Source organism: Lissotriton helveticus, chromosome 4_1 (assembly GCF_964261635.1).
Source record: "Lissotriton helveticus chromosome 4_1, aLisHel1.1, whole genome shotgun sequence".
NCBI lineage: Eukaryota > Metazoa > Chordata > Amphibia > Caudata > Salamandridae > Lissotriton > Lissotriton helveticus.
The window spans coordinates 718,407,452-718,421,117 of NC_136063.1; positions in this window are offsets into that span (position 1 = coordinate 718,407,452).

Sequence of the window (13,666 nt, forward strand, 5' to 3'; positions counted from 1 at the left end):
AATGTAAGGAAATACATTTAAGATATACCTGTTTTCCCCTGTGCTGATATTTTCTCAGGTGCTAGACTTTCCTACAGCCAAGAACACTGCTTATGAAATTGACAGTTATGAGCTCGATCTTCAGACACATAACATAGCACCCCTCCCCTCCCGTGAAAAGCTCATGGTGCCTCAGTTAGGCATCGAACATATTGCTTAGATAGTTATACCAATTAGGTATTGTATTCATGCATGTTTAAATGCACATTCCATCTTTATATTAACCAGGGAGCCCGATTAGGTTAACAACGAGTGGTTAAAGGGATCAATCACTTTGGTCCTGAAGAAAAGCCTAGGGGAAGGCTTGAAACATGTAGACCAGGGAGAAAACCACTCATTAAAGTGTTCATTTCTTCTCTCCAAGTTATAACAATACCAGCCACAGGAATTAATAAAGTGTGGGTTCCATGTAGCCAGGTATTTTTTAACCCACAATTCCTTCTGACCCTTCCACTCTCACAATAACACAAAGCATCACTTCACAAAAGTGCCCCCACATCTCCATCCGTCGCAGCAAACCCCGCCCCGCAGGGGGGGCAGGAAGAACCCGATAATGAAGTATGCCACCAAGGGACGTTTTGGTGGGTGAGGGTTAATTTTAGAAAACTCATCGTTTTCTTTGACAAACTTATAGCAATCACTGGAAGTACAGCTTTTTTCATGAAGGAAGCTTTTTTATGAATGAAGGGTGGACTTTCTTTGTTTTTTCTCAATATCTAAAGGAGGATGAGTCCGCAGGGCACCTAACCTCTTTCTCCCTCCCTTGTTCTTTGTTGTGAAAAGAAGAACCTCACATTTAACATCCCTCTTTCCCTGTGATCGTCCGTTCCCTGAGTGGCTCCATTCAAGACCAGCACTCCATGAAAGCTGAACAACATCATCCCTGGCTGCCATGGAAATGTCCACAAGTCTTAGTGGCAAAGAGCATAACATTTTACAATCTATCGAGCACTGGGGCCAAAGACGGCTGAAGTGCTCCAGGGCATGGAAATCAGAAATGCAGTGTCTTCTCACAATTCCAAGCCACTGCCTCAGGTAGGTTATTGTCACAGATATATCACTATGACCCCTCCCCTTCTGAAGTTCTGAGTTTATTAGGAAGTTACTGAGAAAAATGACTACCCATCAGGGGAGCATGAAGAAGACTCTTTCCAGATTTCTTTTTAAATGGCTCTTTCCAACTGATCAACAATTGAAAGCAGCCTTGTAAAATTGGAGAATCACAGATTTATTTAACCTCATATTAAGGTTGTCCTTGTAACATAATTGGTCGAATTTAAGAAAGTTTCATATGGTTTCATCTTATAAGGAATGAAAAACCAGATGAATTCTGAAAGTGCAATTCAACTTTAAATGAAAACCTGTAGCATTGATCTGATGAGTTAGGACAAAATGACTAATATGTTGTAATCCAAACCTGAATGCCAATGGGTTACCAGGAAGAAAAATAGAAGATAAATACATTTTAACTCTAGGTGCAAAAGGACCAGAACTTAATCTTGACTTGTAAACATGTTCTTTCTTTTTAATTTTAGAATTACTTCAGCTGTCTGAAATTGGGGTCAGATGCATGAAGCCGTGTAGTGGTCGCAATTCCATTAAAAACAAGGGGGCTACATTCAGTAAATGGCTTTTGGGAATGTACTATACCCATTTTGCAATTCATTAACATGTTATCGAAATATAGGTTTAGAAAGGCATAACGAGGAGCATGTTTAGGACTTTCCTTCCACATAGTGATTCATTATAATATGTGTTAATGTTTTCCAACCAAAAGCCAATTGCAACACATTGAAATTTTACTGACTTCCAATGTGGGGTTATAAGCCCCTGGGGAAACTTTCCTACTTGTGAATGTAAAAAAAAGTTTGTTGGGGAGTAGGCAGTGGTCCACTGGACCACTGTCTACCCTTAAACAAACTTTTAAAAAAGTTTATCAAACAAACTTTTAAAAAGTTGACATTTTCTTTACTCACATGATCATTTCCTTTAATGAAAACTGGATGTATTTATGAAAAGAAATCACAGCCATGGTAGTCTGCTGACCCCAGGAGGACACCATCCCTATGACTCGCAATTTGCGACGTACGTCATGAATATTGATGACTTAGGTGACATTGTGACCCACTACAATTTGGAATTTTGTGAACCGATCTATTATTATATAGGTTGGTTTGTAAAATTCTGCGCTACTTGCAAAAGGAATTAGCAACTACTGTTTTGTACATCTGGCTCCCAGGTTTATGTTTCTGTAAATAACTAATGCAGTCAACAGCAGCTGGAACAAAGGTGAATAAAGAGCATATTCTTGAACAACAAAATGAACAGTAGTCTACCAAAAAGAGCGTAAAACTGAGGGTCAGATTTAGATGTTGGAGATCAGGGCGATTATTTCACCAGGGCCCATGGCAGAGGTCATGACCACCAAATATATAATTGACCACCGATCTGGCGGTCATTTATAAAACATTCGCAGGAACTGCTGCCGCTGTGGTTTCTATCAGTGTATTTTGCTGTTTGGTGCAGGGCTCCATCAACATGACGGAACCTTGTACCGAACAGTTTTCTTTTTTCATTTTCAAAAAGATAATCTCAACACTTGAAAATATAAAAGATAATTCCCCCCTCGCAATGGGTGTTATCTCCCATGGTGAGGGGGAGCATTTTTTTTAAATAAATCTTTTTAATGTAATTAAAATGAAAATCAGTAACATTATATAGTGCAGCATCAAGACACCACCAATTGACATTGTTCTCCCCAAAACTCCCAACAGCTCCCAATCCCCCCCCCAACACGCAAACAAGTTACTGAACAATAGCAGCGTCTGTATGTTCCGCGCACTGAGCATCAGCTCCCATAATTGTATAAGAAGTACACAATCCACCTCAATAATCATTCCGTTTCTTCCAAATTTTGATTTGTTTACCCGGACAGCCCCTACTGTCACAGACCACCTACTCAGCAAGCATGCACCAATCCATATCCATCTTCCAATCACTCAACTGCGGGAGCTGCTCCGCTCTCCAAACATGAGCAATGTTGCGCTTACCCACCATGAACCCCAAAGTCATCCAGATCTGGTCCATGCAGGTGAGGTCAGTTTTGTTCCCATATATTTAGCAAAACACCCTTTTTGGGAGATTTAAATGGTACTTCTACAGATATGATTCAAACAAGTCACGACTAATCTCCAACACCCCTGTATAGCTGGACAACTCCAGATCCTGTGATAAAATGTGACTATTTAGCCACTGTTTCTGAGACGCATTGTGGTGGTTGCTCTGCCCATCTTAGCAAGGGTAGTAAATGAATAATAACATCTATGAATTATTTTTGATTGCACCAGACGGAATCTAGATTGTATGCCTCCTCCAATGGGGAGAGAGGGAGCTTTTTGAGTTCTGGTGTAAGCAAAGACCTTTTGATTTTTAAAAAATATATATATATATGTCTAATAAACTTGGTTAAAGGGGGGGTTTGGCCAATTGTCTTCACCCATTGGTCTGTTGGTGTGTCATTCACATTTTGCTCCTGCCCACTACAGCATACAGAATAGGGCAGGGTGTCAGCCCACTTTGGGCACTGGATAACTTCACTGTGAGTGACTGCACTTTGCTCTTTCACAATGAGCACATCTGAACACAAGGTAGTTCTCTTCAGTGCCAGTGTTTTTATTTTCGCTTTATTATATTGCCTTTGTGTTTAGAGTCTGATGAGATAAGAGAAGGCTTTTACCAGCTCTCTGTGTGATCACAAGCACATTCCAGCTTTATCAGTTCCTGTCTTCTATTGATGGTTTTAAAAATTCCTTTTGAAGTGGCCTTTTTAACTGACTGCTGCTATTTCACTATATACCAAATTGTGTCCATTTGAAACTTTTCCACGAAGATATCATCAATTTTTCCTAGTATGTGTGCAATAAAGTGCATTTCTAACTCCCTCCTATATGTCATACTGGCATATATTTTGATTGAGGACTAGAGTTAGGTTTGTAAACCAATTTAGTATGTAATTCCTGCTTGAATTGCCTTCTAGCTTGCTTTCAGTGTTCTTGTATGTTGTTATATTTGTTAGTTATATTTGTAAACCAATGTAGCCTCTATGTCCTGCTTGTGGGAAACATCACTTACAACAAAACTTTTACAACGCACTACCATTACAACGCGGTCATTACAACGCAAACTATTACAACGCATTGAGCTGGGGGGCGCTCTAGGATAGGGAATAGGTTAATTTACTATCCAATAACCTTCCCTAGTGTCCACGGGGACTGGAGTTGGAATAGTAAATTAAACTATTCACTATCCAACACCCAAAAGCGCTATGTGTTGTAATGGTATGCGATGTAAAAACCGCGTTGTAAAGGCAGGCGTTGTAATAGCCTGCGTTGTAACGTCGTACATCCCCTGCTTGTATGTCTTTCTACATTGCTTTCAGTGCATGCCGTACTCCTATAGGCATTGACCTTTTACAATTACTACTTTTTGCTCTGCTGGTTTTTCCAGTTTCCTGTTCTTTCTTTCTTTCTTTCTTTCTTTCTTTCTTTCTTTCTTTCTTTCTTTCTTTCTTTCTTTCTTTCTTTCTTTCTTTCTTTCTATCTATCTATCTATATATGTATCTATCTATCTATCTATCTATCTATCTATACCTCTATCTCTGCAACCTTATCTGTCTGTCTGACTACCTAACTGCCTGTCTGCCTGCCTACTTTTAATGTCTATCAATCTACCTGTCTATATAGCTACTTGTCTGTCTATCATTCAATCTACCTTTGCAACTCTATTTGTCTGTTTATCTAATCACCTTTCTGTATATCTAATTACCTGTCTATCTATCTAATAACATGCCTGTTTGTCAACCTGTCAGGTTTTCTGTCAGTCTTTCTCTCTGTCTATCTGTCTGTATGGTCAGCCTGTTTGTCTACCTGTCAGTCTATCTATCTATTTATCTATCTATCTATTATCTATCTCCCTACCTACCTACCTGTCTGCTCTGTCTAACTCTCTGTCTATCTATCTACATGTCTATCAACCTGCTTATTTGCCTATGTATCTGTTTATCTATCTATGCAAATCTGTCTATGTATCTAAGCAGGTGCTTACTCAGGAGAATATTGCCAGTGCAGATTGTATTCCTCAGTCGTTACACGTTTTGACAGTAAACTGTCTTGGTCACAACCATGATGCAACCATGTCTATGTATAGAAATCTATTGATCTATCTATTGTCAATCTATGTATCTGGCTGGCTACATGTCTATAGAACCCTCGCTATCTGTCTTTGCAAGCCTCAACTTTTCTTATCAATTTGGAGTAAAGATTTACAAAAACCTAAAAAAAAGAATGCATTAGCAAAGAGACTGGCAGCCAACAGTGTTATCATCCAAGACGTTTTGACTTTACAAAAATTATGGGTGCAGGGCCGGCCTAAGGCATGTGCAAGCTGTGCACCTGCACAGGGCCGCCAAACCCCAGGGGCCGCTACGCCAATATATATCCTTAGATACATATTTGAGTGGCGGACCCTGGCAGGGATTTGGCGGCCTCGGGCCCCCTACCTACACTCCCTGCTCAGGGCCTCCGTGAGCCTAGAGCCGGCCCTGATGCGTGTAACAAGGGTTTTTATAGTACTTTTCAGCCAGTCTTCATCCATTAGTCTGTGCACCATGAGGCAACGACTCAGTCCCCTTCAGCCATTGGCTGACTTCACTGTGAGTTGTGGCATGCTGTCCTTTCACAAGGAGTACATCCACACACAAAGTAGTTCTCTTCTGTGCCAGGTACTACTACAGTACGGTGTGCATTATGCAGACAAAACAACATTTTTGCCTCCAAACATTTTTTTAGATTGATGAGGGCCCATCAGCTTATCTAACACTTAAGTTTTGCACAAAAAAAAATGACTTTAAAAAAACAAGAATTTCCTGAAGCCAAAAGACCAGCGCCAGACCTCTTGGCTTTGCCAACACATGTTTGTTTTTACTATCCCTCACCACCAGGGTTTGCCCGGTGGTGATTAACAGTAAAAAAAAAAAAACTATATCAATCCGCTCATCCTAATTGGGCGAGCGGACACATAGCCGACGGCCCTTACTAAGTCGTCAAATAAGTTTGGCTACAGTGATGACAGAATAGTCACAGCCGTAGACACAATTAAAGTCTGCCTGCATCTAAATCGAGCGTGCGGACCACTATATCAGTGTGGAGGGAACTCCTTTGTCGTTAAATCTAATGTGGTCTTTATTCCCGACAGAAATCACTTCTTAAATGTAGGGGCATATTATCAAGAAACAGCGTTAACATTATCGCCGCTTTAGCGGCAGAAAACTGCTGCTAACGCGGCGATAATGGGCTTGATAATACGCCCTTGTGAATTCCCATAGAAGCCCATGTTCAGGTGTGAACATGGGCTTCTATGGGAATTCTCTACGGCGTATTATCAAGCCCATTATCGCCTCTTTGCCGCTAAAGCAGAGATAATGTTAACGCCGTGCTTGATAATATGCCCCGTAGTCTTTAAGTAGGAATAGAAAAATAGTGTGTTGACTGGAATAGGACTCAGTTCGTCATTCAAAATGTTTCTTGAATGCTGAGATAGACACGCAGACCTGACAGCATCAGGTGTTTCACATTAGTGAAGTATCTTCCTAAATAATGTACAATGATACTTACACGTGTGAGCAGACAAGAGTCCTCACAGGCGTCTGAAAAACCTCCTTACAGACAGGGCAGGTGAAGTCAGCTTCCAGGTTAGACTCCGAGTGGTGGTCAGGGGATGGTTCTTCCATAGTCCTAGGGTATTTGTTGTCTGCAGTGTAGGAGTTTGAGGATGGGGGACAGTCCAGCATATGTGTTGTTTCTGCCGCTGCCTTGACTCTGACGTGAGGGCTCTGCTTTTCTTTAGCCGGACCCGTAACGTTTCTGCCCCTGGCTCGTCCCGCTTCACGTTTAAAGAGTATCTTGGAAGAAGCAGATTAAAGAAATAAATACTTTTCAGGACATCAATGAACTGCGAATGACGTCGTTTTAAACAAAGGGTGAGGTCATGAGCACAGGAGACTAGAATCCAGTCAGGTTTTCCTCATGTCCACAATCCATATGTATAACACTTTTTTTAAAAATCACGAATTTCCGTAGAGAATGCTTGAAAGGTTGGTGCTCCTTCTGAAAACGTAACTGGATTTTATAATTCGCTTGCTTGACAAGACCAGACATGGTATAGCATGGTATATCGTGTGTTCTTCTTATACATTCATATTAATATTGTTTACCTTAAGTGGCTAAAGGCCCGAGAGAAAGAGCTTTAGTTTTAAGGAAATAATAGCAGCGATAAATTAAAGCAAAAACAACAAGCAACCGACACTCCCTCCAATTGTCACTTTGTATAATGTAAAACACATTTTGACCTGTTTGAGGGTCCCAAGGCTGTCTAGCCCATACACATACATTTTACAAATTTCAGGCCCCTGGTCACTTACTTCAACATGACATAGAACACGTGCTTTTTTGCGTTAGTGTTAATTTTGGTTCCTGAGAGCACGCAGTTTACCTTCTATAGGAGATGTCTGCGAGCTTCGTTGGATTAAAGCCTTTTGGGAAAATGCCCATGATAATCATAATAACTGGGCCTTCCCATGTCACCTTACCCCTGCCAGCACGCCCAAAGGGCTATGCACTGGGATATTGCTGCAGTATGTCTTCTCGGTTGTTTCCATGGCAACAGACCGCTTGGTTCGGTATAATTCTGTGACATAATGACGCACAGACTCGCCTTTGTGATGCCCATTTTATGTAAATGTGATAGTTGGTTGTATATTTACATCATATGTTTGTTTCGGACACACTACACACAACTGAAAGAGACCGGCACATGTTTTGCTTAGTACGCTTCTAACATCTCATCAGAATAAAAAAAAAAATATATATATATATATATATATATATATATATATATATATATATATATATATATATATATATATATATATATATATATATATATATATATATATACATGTATATATATAAATAGAGAGAGAGAGAGAGAGAGACCTAAGAATCAAAGTACCCTGAGAGTTTAAAGCATAGATACGTAATTTTTTTTAGATTATAATGTGTTTATATACTGTTTATTATAGAACTGATTTAGGCACGAATGATACCTAAAAGATTCAAGAGCTTCACAACCTAAAGAGAACAGAATATCTGTAAATTGTTTTACTGTACGGCAGCGAGCAGAAACCATTCACGGTGGAGAAGGGTCCTTACTGTTGTTATGGATGTCCCACGCGTGGGGCCAAATTGAGAAATGGATGCTGCGTGCTGCCGCTGCAAGGGCACCAGTACAGTGGGAAGTTCTCAGCCCTGGATACACCCTTAAACAATGACAAGTTGAGATCAGAAAGAGGGCATTAACCATTGCAGGAAGTGACAGTTGCATACTTCCGGATAGCAGATGAAGCTGAGAAACTGAAACTACAAAAAGTGTTAGCTACCCACAGATTACCAGGAGAGATTAAGCCAGAATATGCTGGGTAAAATACTATGGGGCATATTTACTTCTTCTGGCGCATCTCTGCAAATCAGCAGGGATGCGCCAGAACAGATGCGTCACGTAACCCCCCCCTTGCGCCACCACAGATGCGTCACATTTACAATGCGGCGCACCATGGTGCAAGGAGGGGCAGGTGCGTGACGCATCTTGAGGCGCACAGGCGGCGCATTGCTGGAGTCACGTCGCAAGCGCGACGCAACTCCTTCAGTGCACAGGGGCTGCCCATTCTGAACATGGTACCTCACTCCTTACGCCTGCTTCAAGCAGGCGTAAGGATTTGACGCAGCAGCGTCGTAAAACTGACTCAGTGAAATCTTGTAGCTTTCCTGCAAGGGAACGCCCACCCTGCGACAGCACGCCCACATGAAACCTGACGCAGGTTTCATGTGGCGCAGGGCTTTACAACGTGACGCATCTACCTAGATGCGTCACGTTGTAAATAAGTCGCATCGTGGCGCATGGTTTACGCCACCGCTGCGTCACAAAAGTGACGCAACGGTGGCATAAAAGTGTCACAAGGGGCTTGTAAATCTGCCCCTATGGGCATATTTACAAGTACCTACCTCCACCACAACGTCACTTTCAGCGAGTTTGTGTTGGCGATAGGGGCTTAGCCTTATTTACAAGGCAGCGTTAAGCCTCTTAACGTGGCTTAAGGCTGCCTTGTAAATAAGGCACCCTTTCACTCTGTTTTAGCTTGAAAGGGGAGGGCAATGGGTGTTGCGATGGGCGTTCCACTGCAACACCCATTGATTTTGTTGCTGCCTCCTATTTACAAGTGCAGCGTAAATAGGAGGCAGTGCCAAAATTAAGACCAGGGAAAACTTGGGTTTAAACAGGCAATACAAGGAGAAATGCTTTGTTTTTCCTCGTTTTTGATGTTTTCATGTGTGCTGCCTCGTGCAGTACGCAGAGAAACAGCAAATTCCCTATGATTGTTAATTTTCAGAAAGGTCCCCCTTCCTGCACATAAACAATCCTTTTAAAAAAAATGCTGTTTTGCAACTTCTATGTGTGCTGCATTAAGCAGCACGCATAGAATTTACAAAACGGCATATGAAGATTGCTTATGTGAAGGAAAGGAGACCTTCCTGCACATAAACAACATAAACAATCATTTTCTCCAACGCAGACACCCTTGCACTATTGTGCAAGGGTGCCTGTTTAGGCGCTAGGCAGCTGAACTCAGCGCCAGCACTAGGGTAAACGCAGGGGTGCACTACATTCTTGTGAATACGGCGCATCCCTGCATGTTCAGAATGGAGAAGCATGGCATTAGCAATGTTTGCTTAACGTCACACATCTCCATTCTGTTGTGAATATGTCCCTAAATTGTATTATCAGTCACCCTTAACCCGAAATCGCAATATGAGTTTTAAATTCCTCCCTGATTATTGGGTCCACACTCATGCTTCAACTGAGTGCTCTCTTATCTCAATGCAGTTTGGAAAGATGGGGACTATCATTATGCAATCAAAGTGGTTGACAATATGGTGAAACCCAGCTAGTATTCAAGCGCGGCAATGGAAGAGCAATCAGTGGGAGAATCTTTGCAAAGACAACAAATACAGATATTCGGAACCAAGTGTTGATATCTTGATACATAATCAGTCCCCACACACCCGGGTAAATTAACAGTCCTTGCTACAAAAGGACAATTGTGACTACAGCTGAAGAGACTCGACCACAGCTTGAAATGTGTCATCATTCAGTTGATTCTTAAATTAGAGGTTGGAGAACCTAAAGACACCAGCCTAATGATTCCTCTATTGAAAACAGACAGTGGTGAGCATTGTCACAAGATACCATTGTAGGAAGTGCCCCTTTTTGCGTGGTTACCCCCCACTTTTTGCCTGACATCTGAGGCAACCTGACTTGATGTGCCCTGAGTCCCTGCCAATAAGGCTCCCATGGCCTGTGTTCTTTCCCAAAACTGTACCTTTATACCCACAATAGGCACATCCCTGGCCACAGGTAAGCCCCTTGGGTACCAAGGGCACTGTGACCAGGGAAGGAGTCTAAAGACATCAGCGCCTATAGTGCCACTCTTTGTAGGCTGCATGTTTTAGTGCAAAGAAAAGTGAAGAGTCACATGGCACACATTCTCAGGTAAGCCACCCCCCTGGCAGGAGGCACTCGCCTCAGGTGAGGATACAATGGCATGAGCCCTGTGCCCCTACAGTGTCTAAGTCCATCCTTAGACTTTGTAAGTGTAGCAAAGCCATAAAGAGTGTATGGTCTGTGAGTTGGTCATTACAAACTCCAAAGCTCTAGAATGACTTTACTAAAACCTGGGAAGTTTTGTAGCAAACGTCTCAGCACATTAAACCCACACTGATGTCAGTGTGGGATTTAATGTAAAATGCACTCAGAGGCCACCTTAGAGATGCCCCCTGAAAAACAACCAGCCCTGTTGTGGTTTCTGAATGGCTGCCCGCCATTTGCCACCACCAGAAAGGTTTCTGGACCCCTGGGTAGGTAGCGTCCACACTCTTGGTCCAGAAACAAAGCCCATCCTGGGCAGAGGTGTCATACCTCCTCACCCAGGATGGGCTGGGTCCATGAAGGGGAAGCTTCAGAGGTCAGTCACCTATGAGAGTTGTCCCTGTCTTTTGCTGCCCCCAGCAATTGGCTCCCACCGGTTCTGTCCTCCTCTTTGGGTGGGAAAGTCGGCCAGAAAATCAAGCTAGGAGGAGAGGTGTGCCCACCTTTGCCAACCCCACCCCTCCGGTGAGAGAGGCGAGGTGAAGCACACATCTCAGTCCCCTCCATCTTGAAGATTAGGGGGCCCAACCAATCAGGAAGAGGCTCATTGCCCCACCCCCCCTCCCCACTCCCCACCGGAGGGTGGCATAATAGGGGGTGTACCCACCCCAAGGAAAGGACCCTGCACACCCCTTTTAATGGCCCTACATCCAGTATTTAGAGGCCACCCTGAATCTTGCCTCCTCAGATTCAAGGCAGAAAGAAGAAGTACCGAAGAACCGTACTGACCCAGGGAGAAGAGGACACCTACTGCATTGGCCCCAGCCCTTCCGGCCTGTCCCGTCTACGACCTGCCTACAGCGAAGAACCCAGCCTGTCCAGATGCCCCCCAGAGCCCAAAATACCCGTCCTGCACTCACCTTACAGACTCTGTCTCCCATGAGCACCAGATTTGCTCAAACAACGACTCCAAAACCAGAATCCGGATTCTGGCAACTCCGCAATTCTGCACCACTCTGCACCGACATCCACGGCCCGAGTTCAAGTGGCCCAACACCATGAGGAGATCTATCCAGCAATTCGGACCTGGTATCTGGTGATCGCTGGCCTCCCTCGAGCCTCAGGATGATGCCCGCAGCCTCAACCTGAAGGGTCTCTCGGATCGCAGCGGGAGCTGGTAAGAAAACCTGATGCCAGAAGACACCCCTGCACCCGATGCCCTACGGCCTTGGGTGGCCCAACTGATGGTGTCTCGGTATCCCCCAAGAATGCAACTTACCTCTCCAACTGGTGGTCGCCTTCAGGAAGCCTCTCTGCGAGCCTGCAGCAACGTTGCGGAACCAAAGGTCTCCAGTGAGAAGGTCAGGGTCCCTGACGTCTCCTTGGCACCCTGCACCTGGCCGTCCCAGTGCCGCTGGTGGTGTAGCTCCTGTGCTAATTGGTGGCCTCTGCAGTGATGACCTAAACCCCCAGAGCTTTGCTCCCACACCTGAGTGGCCTGCTCGTACCTGTCCCTAACCAAAGGTCCCCTTAGCCCCATTGGCTAACATTGGGCCCCTACACTATGCACACGTCCGCCCCAGTGACACTGGTGGTGAAACTCGAGTGCCAGCCTAGACCTTGGGGAACCATAGTCCTAACCCCCAAAACTCCCACTAGTAAGACGCTTACTTACCTCCCATAAGAACCCATGTTACAAGATTTTGGGCCTAAAATGTTATAAGTATTGAACTGTTGTTTTGTATGGGAAGAACAATAACTTCAACTCAAGCCAAGAAAAGTCTTACTTACCTTGTATTGTGTGTTCCTTAGGTGTGGTATCTAGGCATACCACCTAAGTACTCAAAGTAATCTAAAACTAACTGAAAAGTATCCTAAACGTATTTTTGTGTAATGTAAACTGCTTTCTGAATCAATACCAACCTGTAACTATTACAAATTCAATCACAACTGCTTTTCCTTGTAAAGTCCTGCATTTGAGAGTATATTTCACGTACCTGTGCCAAGTCCTGCTTGGTTCCAAAAATAAAACAAAAATATGCCTTTTTATACTTACCCAATTGGTCTGGATTCAGTCTCTGAGTGTGTGCCTTTAGTCTTGATTGAGTGAATACAATAAATGCTTAACACACCCCCTGGATAAGCCTAACTGCTCACCCACATTACCACAAAGATAGCTGTTGGTACTCACCTAATGTACCTCTGCTATACCTCTGGGGACTCCCTGGACTCTCTGCACACCATACCTTACGTTGGTATAGTATATACAGAGCCAGCTTCCTACAACCATTGTGCAGAAAATGCCCACACCAGACAACTTCTCTACTGTCTGAAACTTATAATACCACAACAAAACCAGTTGTCATTGATTGTTTAGCCTTTCTCTGCCTAGTAGCAAAAGGAACAACGTTGTAATACCATTTTCAACAACAGTTACAGGTACTATGTAAAGTGGTATGTTCATTAGTGCCATTATTTATGTATTCACGCTCCTGCATACCACATTCTGGAATGGGGATTGGTCAGTGCATGAGCCTCCCACTAAGGTTCTCTCTCTGGTAGCTGTAGACAGTTTCCAGCTCTGAAAGGTCCGTTTTCTTGATGTGGGATAATTTTCTTGGAAATAAATCTTAAAAGAATTGTATCTGTCTGCCTGCAATTTTTGTCATACCACCTATTGGAGACGAGGACATGTGCTGGATTTTGTGCCTCCATCATCTCATTGATCACTCTATATGCCCTGAATGCCGGCCTACCTACTTTTTAAACTAATTTAACTCCCTTATTTCTAACTGACTGGCATACAAGCAACTGTGACCCAGATGTTTCCCAAGACCGCTCCACCCTGCCACTGGTGCACAGTCCCTGG